A 15,806-nucleotide genomic window follows, 5' to 3' on the forward strand; every position below is an offset into this window, starting at 1 on the left:
GAGAGTCTTTAGGTGCCTTTTGGCAAACTACAAGTGGGCTGTCATGTGCCTTTTACTGAGGAGTGGCTTCTGTCTGGCCACTCTACCATAAAGGCCTGATTGGTGGAGTACTGCAGAGATGGTTGTCCCATCTCCACAGAGGAACTCTGAAGCTCTCTCAGAGCGACTATTGGGTTCTTGGTTACCTCCCTGACCAAGGCCCTTCTCCCCCGATTGCTCAGTTTGGCCAGGCGGCCAGCTCTAGGAAGAGTCTTGGTGGTTCCAAACTTCTTCCACTTAACAATGATGGAGGCCACTGTGTTCTTGGGGACTTTCAATGCTGCAGACATTTTTTTACCACAGGTGAATTTTTTACCTCATTGAATTTACCACAGGTGGACTCCAATCTAGTTGTAGATACATCTCAAGGATGATCAATGGAAACAGGATGCACCTGAGCTCAATTTCGAGTCGCACAGCAAAGGGTCAAAGGGTCTGAATGCTTATGTAAATAAGGTATTTATTTGTTTAATATTGAATAACATTTTCTAAAAACCAGTTTTTGCTTTGTCATTATGGGGTATTGTGTGTAGATTGATGAGGATTTATTTTTATTTATCCATTTTAGAATAAGGCTGTAACGTAACAAAATGTGGAAAAAGTCAAGGGGTCTGAATACTTTCCGAATGCACTGTACATGCATAATCTGTGAGCAGAATTACTTTTTTACCTCAATTAGCCATGAAATCCCTAGTTTGAAGGCAACGGTTTTATGGAAGCTGTGCGGAGCCATTTTGCCTACATTTTCCTCCTCCACGTGGGCCAGCCCCCTAGCAATTCCAGTTCTAGCCAATGAGCTTCAGCTCCTCGCCATTTGAGTGACAGCTCGCAAGATGCACACACAGCAGAGCGATAGAGAAAGCAATGATGTGGTCCACATATCTGCACATAGGTGACGCAGTATGCAATTTTGGCTCATGAGTGATATTTTCAGAATTACTGGCTAAAAAGTATACAAAAGTATCGGAGAATCTCTTAACAGTGGTTTGGTGTGATGACTCTTGTCTGCGTAGTCACACAAGGCATAAGGTTAGAAGATTGTTTAGTAAGTTACTGACACACTGTCATGTCTGTGTAACAGTAGTGTTGAAGATTGGTCCCTTTATTGGGTCCTAAGCAAGGCTAATGGCGTCATCACCCGATAGAGACATTGCCTTTAAGAGCAGAGCATCCTGCTTATGGAATTTTCTGATGGACTCTTTATCTTATTAGTACTGAGAGGCAAAGCGTCTATGTGTCCGGCTGCTTTTCAAATTGCCTTTATATTACTATGGCTGAGACCTGGTTTTGCCGTCTACAAGACCTGGGCTCCCAAAGCCCCCAAAGCTACCAGTTTACTCCTCTTCACAGGGCAATACTCTCTCTCTGATCTCAGCGACCTTTCCACACAGACTTCAAAGCACCTTGATTGCTTTAAGAGATTTAATAACCTTTTTGGTCCTCTGCTCAGCTCCCGTATTCAAAACCCTCCCCTTCATTATGAGTCTTGTCAGGCTCGCATGTAGAACATAGTGTACTCCGGGAAACGGGGTAAAAGACCACCTGAAGGATAACTGCCTGGTACTGGGAATCTTAGTCCAATGAGACTACTGGTCAATTCAGTCTTTAAGGCATAAAATATGGAGGGAATGTTTATCTAATTATAATTTAATGGTGTTTTAATGAGGTCACTCTCCCAATTATAAACCGTCTTACTGAATTGAGAACAAAACGTTTCCTACATATTTCTGTCTTTGTTTGGGGCTGAAGACATCAGCACCTTTTAAAAATAGATAAATATCTGAGACAGGCTATTAATAATATAATAATATGCCATTTAGCAGACGCTTTTATCCAAAGCAACTTACAGTCATGTGCGCATAATTTTTTTTAAACGTATGGGTGGTCCCGGGGATTGAACCCACTACCCTGGTGTTACAAGCGCCGTGCTCTACCAGCTGAGCTACAGAGGAACACTATTAAAATCCTAGAGCATAATCTGCAGATAAAAGTTTACTTCTCACTCTTTAAAACAGTTGCATTCAGCACAATATAGTAAATAGAAAATAAGCCAATATGACTTAAGTATCTCCATACAAATAAAAGGCCCTATCTTCTCTTAGTCAGATGCACAAGCATTGGTTCTCCATTCTGCAATGCTCTGCGCTTCGACATGTGTTGTAGATAAGGATAGGGCTTGTTAGGGTCATACCTTAGCTGTATTAAAAGTTGCAGATTCTCATGCATATTTTATGTAATTTACAACTGATGTGATGACATGATAATTACCAGCAAATCAATAAAACAAAGAAATCTTGAGGAAAGGACTATGGGAAAGCCTGTGGGTTGGGATTGAGGTTGGTAGTGTACATGTAATTACATTTACAGAATGTAGGCAGAATGTAGGCAGAATGTCTCTCTCTCTCTCTCTCTCTCTCTCTCTCTCTCTCTCTCTCTCTCTCTCTCTCTCTCTCTCTATTTCTCTCTCTCTCTCTCTATTTCTCTCCTCTCCCTTGTCTCTCTCTTAATCTCTCCCTTAGAGTTTCATCAGGCAGAGCCTGACTGTGCTCGGGGCAGAACAGACACCACCCCCAGAGAGGAAGAGAGGGCACTATGGGACAGAACAGAGCAGAACAGCCGTAGAGACCGTGAGACAATCCTAATGAAAGTGCTGCTCACTGTGGCTGTAAAAGCTGAGATGGCACTGACACACACACTTTCATGCATGCTCCAATGCATACTGTAGACACAAAATAAACACACACACATACACAATATACCATTGTGGGTTAAATAGAAAAAACTAGTTTGCTGTGTTTTGATAAACTTTTTTGGATATTTTTTGTATGACATTTCTGTTCCCTCACAGGAACAACTCAGTGAAAGTTTGTTCATGACAGAAATATGCCACAGCCCCAACGGGAGACGGAGATAAATTGGATTTTGCCACACAGACTTAACACTGAGAATAAACTGATATAATGTGATGAAAGACAGACATCTGTAAATGATATTACAGACATGTTATCCACTTTGCCACGGCCTAGTGCCCTACTCTCTAAAGAAACATCACAACTTGACAGGTCTTCCTTGTTGTGTTAGCCAGAGGGATAAAGTCATAATATCATAACGCCACACACCAGCTACTGTCGTTAGAGCGCTCACACTGAACCGATTACGAAATCATTATGAAAGGATAGGTGGACAATGGAACATATGATGGTAGCCTATGTCCAGGGTTGGGTAAGTTACTTTCTAAATGTAATCCGTTACAGTTACTAGTTACCTGTCCAACAATGTAATCAGTAACGTAACTTTTGGATTACCCAAACTCAGTAACGTAATCAGATGACTTTCAGTTACTTTTAGATTACTTTCCCCTTAAGAGGTGCAGGTTAGTGGCTGGCACAGCCACAAAGTCATAAAATCAGATTTGAAACCTAAACCTAACCCAAACCTTAAATTAACACCAAAAATATTTTGGGGATTTTCAATTTTGACTTTGCAGCTGGCCCATCTAGCGGAAATCGCTCAGTTCTGCCTCAAGGACAAGACTCATCCCAAAATACGTCAATCTGCTTAAGAGGCATTAGAAGCAGACAAAAATAAATATGACCAATTGAACAACATCTATTGCAGGATAAATCAATGTTAGAATTGACATAGCTGGTCATAAATGGATGTTGCATTTTACTTTATGGGTTGGTTATGTAGGATTATTCTAACCCATTGCTTTCTACTAGGATATCTTTACATTAAAAAAAAAACTGAGTCTGTCAGATTCCAATTAATTTAATACCCCTTGATCTTAAAGAATAGTACTCAGAAATATGGACATATAGATTAACCAAATAGTTTTACTTGAGTATAACCCAAAAACTAAGGACTAATTAGCCTACTCTGTTGTTTATGATTTTGTTGTCATGGAGGACTGATTGGGCTCATTGCTTCTAATTGAAAAATAAATGCTGCTTTCGGAATGTCATGTTTTGAGCACTACCGAAAAGTGCTATTTGCATGTAAAAAATGTATTCCATTTGCTGCATTTGCTATAGGCCCATTGTTTACGCTTTTGTTAGGGACTTCGATAATTTGCAGCTGTTTAAATCTATCTAAAGTGCGCGTGTTTGAGCACGTGCCCGTTAGGCCTATGGATTGGCACGAATTAGATTGACCAATAAAAGCCCCTCTTAAATTAAACTCAATCAATCAATCAAACTTTATTGGTCACATACACATATTTAGCAGATGTTATTGCAGGTGTAGCGAAATGCTTGTGTTCCTAGCGCTTGTAACGCTAAGGTAGTGGGTTCGATCCCCGGGACCACCCATACACACAAAAAAAAAATGTATGCACGCATGACTGTAAGTCGCTTTGGATAAAAGCATCTGTTAAATGGCATATTATTATTATTATTAATACACACAAATCTAAAAGTAAAATAATGGAATTAAGAAATATATATATATTACGACAAGCAATGTCTGAGTGGCATTGACTAAAATACAGTAGAATACAGTATATACATATGAAATGAGTAAAACAGTATGTAAACATTATTAAAGTGAGTTGTGTTCCATTTAAAGTGACCAGTGATTCCATGTCTATGTACATAGGGCAGCAGCCTCTAAGGTGCAAGGTTGAGTGGTAGCCGACTAGTGATGGCTATTTAACAGTCTGATGGCCTTGAGATAGAAGCTGCTTTTCAGTCTCTCGGTCCCAGCTTTGATACACCTGTACTGACCTTGCCTTCTGGATGATAGCGGGGTGAACAGGCCGTGGCTCGGGTGTCCTTGATGATCTTTTTGGCCTTCTTGTGACATTGGGTGCTGTAGGTATCCTGGAGGGCAGGCAGTGTGCCACCCTCTGCAGAGCGCTGAGATTGCGGGCGGTGCAGTTGCCGTACCAGGCGCTGATACAGCCTGACAGGATGCTCTCAATTGTACATCTGTAAAAGTTTGTGAGGGTCTTCAAATCAAATCAAATCAAATTGTATTGGTCACATGCGCCGAATACAACAGGTGCAGACATTACAGTGAAATGCTTACTTACAGCCCTTAACCAACAGTGCATTTATTTTTTTAAATAAAACAACAACAAAAAAAGTGTTGAGAAAAAAAGAGCAGAAGTAAAATAAAATAACTGTAGGGAGGCTATATATACAGGGGGGTCTTAGGGGCCAAGCTGCTGTTGCGCCTTCTTCACCACACTTTCTGTGTGGGTGGACTATTTCAGATTGTCAGAAATGTGTACGCCGAGGAACTTGAAGCTTTTCACCTTCTCTAGAGTGTCAGGTAAGGTGGAGGTGATATGATCTTTAACTAGTTTCTCAAAGCACTTCATGATGACAGAAGTGAGTGCTACGGGGCGATAGTCATTTAGTTCAGTTACCTTTGCTTTCTTGGGTACAGGAACAATGGTGGCCATCTTGAAGCATGTGGGGACAGCAGACTGGAATAGGGAGAGATTTAATATGTCTGTAAACACTCCAGCCAGCTGGTCTGCGCATGCGCTGAGGACGCGGCTAGGGATATCGTCTGAGCCGGCAGCCTTGCGAGGGATAACACGCTTAAATGTTTTACTCACGTCGGCCACGGAGAACAAGAGCCCACAGGCCTTTGAAGCGGACCGCGTCGGTGGCACTGTGTTATCCTCAAAGCGGGCAAAGGTGTTTAGCTTCTCAGGGAGCAAGACGTCAGTGTCTGCGACGTGGCTGGTTTTCCCTTTGTAATCCGTGATTGTCTGTAGACCCTGCCACATACGTCTCGCGTCTGAGCCGTTGAATTGCGTCTCTGTACTGACGTTTTGCCTGTTTGATTGCCTTACGGAGGGAATAATTACATTGTTTGTATTCAACCATATTCCCAGTCACCTTGCTATGGATAAATGCGTTGGTTCTCAGTCTCCTGAGTGGCGCAGTGGTCTAAGGCACTGCATCGCAGTGCTAGCTGTGCCACTAGAGATCCTGGTTTGAACCCAGGCTCTGTCGCAGCCGGCCGTGACCGGGAGACTCATGGGCAGCGCACAACTGGCCTAGCGTTGTCCAGGGTAGGGGAGGGAATGGCCGGCAGGGATGTAGCTCAGTTGATAGAGCATGGCGTTTGCAACGCCAGGGTTGTGGGTTCAATTCCCACGGGGGATCAATATGAAAAAATATATATATATGTATTCACTAACTGTAAGTCGCTCTGGATAAGAGCGTCTGCTAAATGACTGTAATGTAAATGGTTCGCGCTTTCAGTTTTGTGCAAATGCAGTCATCTATCCACGGTTTTTGGTTTGGGTAGGTTTTAATAGTCACAGTGGGAACAATATCTTCTATACACTTCCCGATTAACTCAGTCACCGTGTCTGTGTACACGTCAATGTTATTCTCAGACCAGCGTTCAATAGACCTTAGCACGGGTACTTCCTGTTTGAGCTTCTGCCTATTGGGAGGGAGGAGCAGAATGGAGTCATGATCTGATTTACCGAAGGGAGGGCGGGGAAGGGGCTTGTAGCCATCCCAGAAGGGAGAGTAACAATGGTCGAGAGTTTTTGTAGCACGAGTAATGTGTTGATAGAACTTCGGTAGCGTTTTCCTCAAATTTGCTTTATTAAAATCCCCAGCTAAAATGAAAATGCGACCTCAGGATATATGGTTTCTAGTTTCCACAAAGTCCTGTGTAGTTCCTTGAGGGCCGTTGTGGTATCGGCTTGAGGGGGAATATACATGGCTGTGACTATAACTGAAGAGAATTCTCTTGGGAGGTAATACGGTCGACATTTGATTGTGAGATATTCTAGGTTGGGTGAACAAAAGGACCTGAGTTCCTGTACATTATCACAATCACACCATGAGTAGTTAATCATGAAACATACACCAACGCCTTTCTTCTTCCCGGAGAGTTCTTTATTCCTGTCTGCGCGATGTACTGAGAACCTAGCTGGCTGTATGGACGGGAACAGTATATTCGGAGAGAGCCATGACTCCGTGAAACAGAGTATGTTACAGTCCCTGATGTCTCTCTGGAAGGAGATCCTCGCCCTGAGCTCGTTTACATTATTGTCCAGGAACTGAACATTAGCGAGTAAAATACTCGGAAGCGGTGGATGGTGTGCACACCTCCTAAGTCGGACAAGAAGTCCCTCCGAATACCTATTTTCTGCCGGCGGCGTCTTGGAATAGCCTCTGGGAAAAGTTCAATTGCCCTGGTGGGTACGAACAAAGGATCCGTTTCTGGTTTGCGCCAGACATAGCGTTTTCCTTGATGGCCAAATAGCTCCATTTTAGTCTCATCTGACCAGAGTACCTTCTTCCATACGTTTGGGGAGTCTCCCACATGGCTTTTGGCGAACACCAAACGTGTTTGCTTATTTTTTTCTTAAAGCAATGGCTTTTTTCTTGCCACTCTTCCGTAAAGCCCAGCTCTATGGAGTGTAAGGCTTAAAGTGGTCGTATGGACAGATACCAAGCTCCGTGGGATGTTCAAAGTTTCAGATATTTTTTTATAACCCAACCCTGATCTGTACTTCTCCACAACTTTGTCCCTGACCTGTTTGGAGAGCTCCTTGGTCTTCATGGTGCTGCTTGCTTGGTGGTGCCCCTTGCTTAGTGGTGTTGCAGGCCTTTCAGAACAGGTGTATATACAGTGGGGAGAACAAGTATTTGATACACTGCCGATTCTTCAGACAGCATTGAGGAGTACACCACATCAGTCACTGGCTTCATCAATAAGTGCATCGATGATGTCGTCCCCACAATGACCGTACGTACATACCCCAACCAGAAGCCATGGATTACAGGAAACATCCACACTGAGCTAAAGGGTAGAGCTGCCGCTTTCAAGGAACGGGACTCTAACCCGGACGCTTATAAGAAATCCCGCTATGACCTCCGACGAACCATCAAACAGGCAAAGAGTCAATACAGGTCTAAGATTGAATCATACTACACTGGCTCTGACGCTCGTCGGATGTGGCAGGGCTTGAAAACTATTACAGACTACAAAGGGAAGCACAGCCGCAGCTGCCCAGTGACACAAGCCTACCAGACGAGCTAAACCAATTCTATGCTCGCTCGAGGCAAGCAACACTGAAGCATGCATGAGAGCACCAGCTGTTCCGGATGACTATGTGATCACGGTCTCCGTAGCCGATGTGAGTAAGACTTTTAAGCAGGTCAACATTCACAAGGCCGCAGGGCCAGACGGATTACCAGGACGTGTACTCCGAGCATGTGCTGACCAACTGGCAAGTGTCTTCACTGACATTTTCAACATGTCCCTGACTGAGTCTGTAATACCAACATGTTTCAAGCAGACCACCATAGTCCCCGTGCCCAAGAACTCTAAGATAACCTGCCTAAATGACTACCGACCCGTAGCACTGACGTCTGTAGCCATGAAGTGCTTTGAAAGACTGGTCATGGCTCACATCAACAGCATAATCCCAGAAACCCTAGACCCACTCCAATTTGCATACCGCCCCAACAGATCCACAGATGATGCAATCTCTATCGCACTCCACACTGCCCTTTCCCACCTGGACAAGAGGAACACCTACGTGAGAATGCTATTCATTGACTACAGCTCAGCATTCAACACCATAGTGCCCTCTAAGCTCATCACTAAGCTAAGGATCCTGGGACTAAACACCTCCCTCTGCAAATGGATCCTGGACTTCCTGACGGGCCGCCCCAGGTGGTAAGGGTAGGTAACAACACATCTGCCACACTGATCCTCAACACGGGGGCCCCCTCAGGGGTGCGTGCTCAGTCCCCCTCCTGTACTCTCTGTTCACCCATGACTGCATGGCCAGGCACGACTCCAACACCATCATTAAGTTTGCCGACGACACAACAGTGGTAGGCCTGATCACCGACAACGATGAGACAGCCTATAGGGAGGAGGTCAGAGATCTGGCCGTGTGGTGCTCTCCCTCAACGTGACCAAGACAAAGGAGATGATTGTGGACTACAGGAAAAAAAAGAGGACTGAGCACGCCCCCATTCTCATCGACGGGGCTGTAGTGGAACAGGTTGAGAACTTCAAGTTCCTTGGTGTCCACATCACCAACGAACTATCATGGTCCAAACACACCAAGACAGTCGTGAAGAGGGCACGACAAAGCCTATTCCCCCTCAGGAGACTAAAAAGATTTGGCATGGGTCCTCAGATCCTCAAAAAATTCTACAGCTGCACCATCGAGAGCATCCTGACTGGTTGCATCACCGCCTGGTATGGCAACTGCTTGGCCTCTGACCGCAAGGCACTACAGAGGGTAGTGCGTACGGCCCAGTACATCACTGGGGCAAAGCTCCCTGCCATTCAGGACCTCTATACCAGGCGGTGTCAGAGGAAGGCCCTCAAAATTGTCAAAGACTCCAGCCACCCTAGTCATAGACTGTTCTCTCTGCTACCGCACGGCAAGCGGTACCGGAGTGCCAAGTCTAGGTCCAAAAGACTTCTCAACAGCTTCTACCCCCAAGCCATAAGACTCCTGAACAGCTAATCATGGCTACCCGGACTATTTGCACTGCCCCCCACCCCATCCTTTTTACGCTGCTGCTACTCTGTTAAGTATTTATGCATAGTCACTTTAACTCTACCCACATGTACATATTACCTCAACTACCTCAACTAGCCGGTGCCCCCGCACATTGACTCTGCAACGGTACCCCCCTGTATATATAGCCTCCCTACTGTCACTTTATTTTACTGTATATATAGCCTCCCTACTGTCACTTTATTTTACTTCTGCTCTTTTTTTCTCAACACTTTTTTTGTTGTTGTTTTATTCTTACTTTTTTTGTTTAAAATAAATGCACTGTTGGTTAAGGGCTGTAAGTAAGCATTTCACTGTAATGTCTGCACCTGTTGTATTCGGCGCATGTGACCAATAAAATTTGATTTGATTTGATTTGAATTTTGCAGGTTTTCCTACTTACATAGCATGTAGAGGTCTGTAATTTTTATCATAGGTACACTTCAACTGTGAGAGACGGAATCTAAAACAAAAATCCAGAAAATCACATTGTATGAATTTTAAGTAATTTATTTGCATTTTATTGCATGACATAAGTATTTGATCACCTACCAACCAGTAAGAATTCTGGCTCTCACAGACCTGTTAGTTTTCTTTAAGAAGCCCTCCTGTTCTCCACTCATTACCTGTATTAACTGCACCTGTTTGAACTCGTTACCTGTATAAAAGACACCTGTCCACACACTCAATCAAACAGACTCCAACCTCTCCACAATGGCCAAGACCAGAGAGCTGTGTAAGGACATCAGGGATAAAATTGTAGACATGCACAAGGCTGGGATGGGCTACAGGACAATAGGCAAGCAGCTTGGTGAGAAGGCAACAACTGCTGGTGCAATTATTAGAAAATGGAAGAAGTTCAAGATGACGGTCAATCACCCTCGGTCTGGGGCTCCATGCAAGATCTCACCTCATGGGGCATCAATGATCATGAGGAAGGTGAGGGATCAGCCCAGAACTACACGGCAGGACCTGGTCAATGACCTGAAGAGAGCTGGGACCACAGTCTCAAAGAAAACCATTAGTAACACACTACGCCGTCATGGATTAAAATCCTGCAGCGCACGCAAGGTCCCCCTGCTCAAGCCAGCGCATGTCCAGGCCCATCTGAAGTTTGCCAATGACCATCTGGATGATCCAGAGGAGGAATGGGAGAAGGTCATGTGGTCTGATGAGACAAAAATATAGCTTTTTGGTCTAAACTCCACTCGCCGTGTTTGGAGGAAGAAGAAGGATGAGTACAACCCCAAGAACACCATCCCAACTGTGAAGCATGGAGGTGGAAACATAATTCTTTGGGGATGCTTTTCTGCAAAGGGGACAGGACGACTGCACCGTATTGAGGGGAGGATGGATGGGGCCATGTATCGCGAGATCTTGGCCAACAACCTCCTTCCCTCAGTAAGAGCATTGAAGATGGGTCGTGGCTGGGTCTTCCAGCATGACAACGACCCGAAACACACAGCCAGGGCAACTAAGGAGTGGCTCCGTAAGAGCATCTCAAGGTCCTGGAGTGGCCTAGCCAGTCTCCAGACCTGAACTCAATAGAAAATCTTTGGAGGGAGCTGAAAGTCCGTATTGCCCAGCGACAGCCCCGAAACCTGAAGGATCTGGAGAAGGTCTGTATGGAGGAGTGGGCCAACATCCCTGCTGCAGTGTGTGCAAACCTGGCCAAGACCTACAGGAAACGTATGATCTCTGTAATTGCAAATAAAGGTTTCTGTACCAAATATTAAGTTCTGCTTTTCTGATGTATCAAATACTTATGTAATGCAATAAAATGCAAATTAATTACTTAAAAATCATACAATGTGATTTTCTGGATTTTTGTTTTAGATTCCGTCTCTCACGGTTGAAGTGTACCTATGATAAAAAATTACAGACCTCTACATGCTTTGTAAGTAGGAAAACCTGCAAAATCGGCAGTGTATCAAATACTTGTTCTCCCCACTGTGTACTGAGATCATGTGACAGATCATGTGACACTTAGATTGCACACAGGTGGACTTGCACCAGATCTTATTTAGGGGCTTCATCGCAAAGGGGGTGAATACATATGCACGCACCAATTTTCCGTTATTTATTTTGTAGAATTATTTGAAACAAGTTATTTTTTTTATTTCACTTCACCAATTTGGACTATTTTGTGTATGTCCATTACATGAAATCCAAATAAAAATCTATTTAAATTACAGGTTGTAATGCAACAAAATAGGAAAAATACCAAGGGGGATGAATACTTTTGCAAGGTATTGATAGGTATTACTGGGCTATATCAGCGAATAGGCTAGACATAGTTTGAAGACAGCTGAGTTGGATAGACTCTTGAGCTATGTTTTGTAGCCTACCTTTTAACGGCGCTTCATGGTCAATCCGACATCTGCATTGGCCTTGCAGCATTTACAGTGTTATGGCCTCTGCAGAAGTCAGAGCATTCATACTTCTTGCGCTTTGCCGAACAGCGCAGAGCTGTTGTGAAGGAAGTTGTCAAGGAAGTGTGTTTGCGTTTATATAGGGACATCCTACCCTCACCTACCGACAACAAATCATGTCAATGTGGAGCTATACAGAGCACTCCGCACTACAAAATTTGAGAGGAATTTGAGAGGCGCACAGTGATGCGGTATGGAGCTCAATTTGGCCTCTGCGTGCCTCCAGAGGCACTGCAATTGCGTCACACCATCCATAAGGCACCTTCGACCACATTTTCGGATTAGGCATAAATTGGTTGTTAGTAGTGGGACGATTTTCAGATGGAGACAAATATGGGTGATCAATATTTACTTATTCTAGGCAATGTACAGTCGTGGTCAAAGGTTTTGAGAATGACACAAATATTGGTCTTCACAAAGTTTGCTGCTTCAGTGTTATGAGATATTTTTGTCAGATGTTACTATGGTATACTGAAGTATAATTACAAGCATTCCATAAGTGTCAAAGGCTTTTATTGACAATTACATTAAGTTTATGCAAAGAGTCAATATTTGCAGTATTGACTCTTCTTTTTCAAGACCTCTGCAATCTGCCCTGGCATGCTGTCAATTAACTTCTGGGCCACATCCTGACTGATGGCAGCCCATTCTTGCATAATCAATGCTTGGAGTTTGTCAGAATTTGTGGGTTTTTGTTTGTCCACTCGCCTCTTGAGGATCGACCACAAGTTCTCAATGGGATTAAGGTCTGGGGAGTTTCCTGGCCATGGACCCAAAATGTTGATGTTTTGTTACCCGGGCCACTTAGTTATCACTTTTGCCTTATGACAAGGTGCTCCATCATGCTGGAAAAGGCATTGGTCGTCACCAAACTGTTCTTGGATGGTTGGGAGAAGTTTAGACCAAAAAGCTTTTGCGTTCTTAGGCAAAATTGTGAGTGAGCCCACTCCCTTGGCTGAGAAGCAACCCCACACATGAATGGTCTCAGGATGCTTTACTGTTGGCATGACACAGGACTGATGGTAGCGCTCACCTTGTCTTCTCCGGACAAGGTGTTTTCCGGATGCCCCAAACAATCGGAAAGGGGATTCATCAGAGAAAATGACTTTACCCCAGTCCTCAGCAGTCCAATCCCTGTACATTTTCAGAATATCAGTCTGTCCCTGATGTTTTTCCTGGAGAGAAGTGGCTTCTTTGCTGCCCTTCTTGACACCAGGCCATCCTCCAAAAGTCTTCGCCTCACTGTGCGTGCAGATGCACTCACACCTGCCTGCTGCTATTCCTGAGCAAGCTCTGCGCTGGTGGTGCCCCGATCCCGCAGCTGAATCAACTTTAGGAGACGGTCTTGGCGCTTGCTGGACTTTCTTGGGCGCCCTGACGCCTTCTTCAAAACAATCAAACCTCTCTCCTTGAAGTTCTTGATGATCCGATAAATGGTTGATTTAGGTGCAATCTTACTAGCAGCAATATCCTTGCCTGTGAAGCCCTTTTTGTGCAAAGCAATGATGACGGCACATGTTTCCTTGCAGGTAACCATGGTTAACAGAGGAAGAACAATGATTTCAAGCACCGCCCTCCTTTTAAAGCTTCCAGTCTGTTATTCTAACTCAATCAGCATGACAGAGTGATCTCCAGCCTTGTCCTCGTCAACACTCTCACTTGTGTTAACGAGAGAATCACTGACATGATGGTAGCTGGTCCTTTTGTGGCAGGGCTGAAATGCAGTGGAAATGTTTTTGGGGGATTAAGTTCATTTTCATGGCAAAGAGGGACTTTGCAATTAATTGCAATTTATCTGATCACTCTTCATGACATTCTGGAGTATATGCAAATTGCCATCATCAAAACTGAGGCAGCAGACTTTGTGAAAATTAGTATTTGTGTCATTCTCAAAACTTTTGACCACGACTGTAGAAATAGCCTAATCATTTAGGAAGTGCATTTCCTTGTAAAGATAACTGCCCTGTGCTTCTCCGCACATGCATAGGCAGCCTAGTCTATTTCATTGAGACCACAATATAGGCCTATTCGGTGTGCTTGATCTAGCACGCCCAACTAGGAGAGAAGAGGTAGTCTACTTAACTTGAAGTAGCGAATTCTGAGTGTGTGAATAATGTGACAAAGATGTGCTTTTAATACAATAGGTAGGCTAACGCATACAAAGACATTTCCAAATAATCTGTAGGACAACAAAAATATTTGCATCCCAAAGTTGTCTGATCTGACCGCTGCCTCCCAACTGCAGCATTGAAATGCTGACCGCACCACAATTATCTCTGTCGGACCAGCAGGTCCAGCGGGATGCGAATGCAGCCCTCTACCTCCAAGCATTTATTCAAGTTGGATAATATTTGGATGCCGACAGCAGTCGCACCATTGTAAAACATAGCATGGACTGTAGCCTACAAAAGCCTATTCATGCTCTTTTCCTGTGACACATTAATACATTTGGTGTCTCTGTCATCATAGTGGTCTCTGACATGTGGTCAGACTTGCTCACTAAAACTTTGACCTTTTTTCAGAAATGTGTCAAATATTATTTTCACAAACATCATTTATGAATTTAAAAGTAATGCTAGAAGTAGGCCTAATTATCTAGTTTTTCAAAAGTATCTGTAATCTGATTACAATATTTTTGCTGCTAATTACAGTTCTTTTTTTGTAATCCTTATGTAATCCATTATTCCCCAACCCTGCCCATGTCCACACTACCACAATACAAAACCTTATAATTAATGGACAATATTGCCCATGCTAATCACAACTGCATGATTCTGTGTCAATACACACCTCAGGGGAGACAGTGTTTGACCATTCACGCTTCAACATGCTCTCTGTATCAGACGTCCAGTTGGTTATCTATAGTAACTCCTGTTGGACTTATCAGGACTGGTACAGTATGGCAGATCCAAGGCTGACTTCTCTTATACCAGGAGGCCCAAGCATGTTGGATCTATAATGGCCATATCTGCTACTGTATAAACACACTATGTAGCAGTGTAAAACTGATCTTGTTGTTTTAGCAACAGCGATACACATACAGTGCATTTGGAAAGTATTCAGACCCCTTGACCTTTTCCACTTTGTTACATTACAGCCGTATTCTAAAATGCATTAATTAGTTTTTTTCTCCCCATCAATCTACACACAATGCCCCATAATGACAAAGCCAAAATAGGTTTTTAGACATTTTTGCAAATGTATAAAAAAAAAAACCCCACTGAAATACCACATTTACATAAGTATTCAGACCCTTTACTCTGTACTTTGTTGAAGCACCTTTGGCAGCGATTACAGCCTAGAGTCTTCTTGGGTATGACTCTACAAGCTTGGCACACCTGTATTTGGGGAGTTTCTCCCATTCTCTCAATGCTCTATCAGGTTGGATGGGGAGCGTCGCTGCACAGCTATTTTCAGGTCTCTCCAGAGATGTTCGATCAGGTTCAAGTCCGGGCTCTGGCTGGGCCACTCAAGGACATTTGGAGACTTGTCCCGAAGCCACTCCTGCGTTGTCTTGGCTGTGTGATTAGGGTCGTTGTCCTGTTGGAAGGTGAACCTTCACCCCCAGTATGAGGTTCTGAGCACTCTGGAGCAGGTTTTCATAAAGGATCTCTCTGTACTTTGCTCTGTTCATCTTTCCCTCAATCCTGACTAGTCTCCCTGTCCCTGCCGATGAAAAACATCCCCACAGCATGATGCTGCCACCACCATGCTTCACAGTAGGGATGGTGCTAAGTTTCCTCCAGACGTGACGCTTGGCATCCAGGCCAAAGAGTTCAATCTTGGTTTCATCAGACCAGATAATCTTTTTTCTCATGGTCTGAGAGTCC

Source organism: Coregonus clupeaformis, chromosome 23, assembly GCF_020615455.1.
Source record: "Coregonus clupeaformis isolate EN_2021a chromosome 23, ASM2061545v1, whole genome shotgun sequence".
Lineage (NCBI taxonomy): Eukaryota > Metazoa > Chordata > Actinopteri > Salmoniformes > Salmonidae > Coregonus > Coregonus clupeaformis.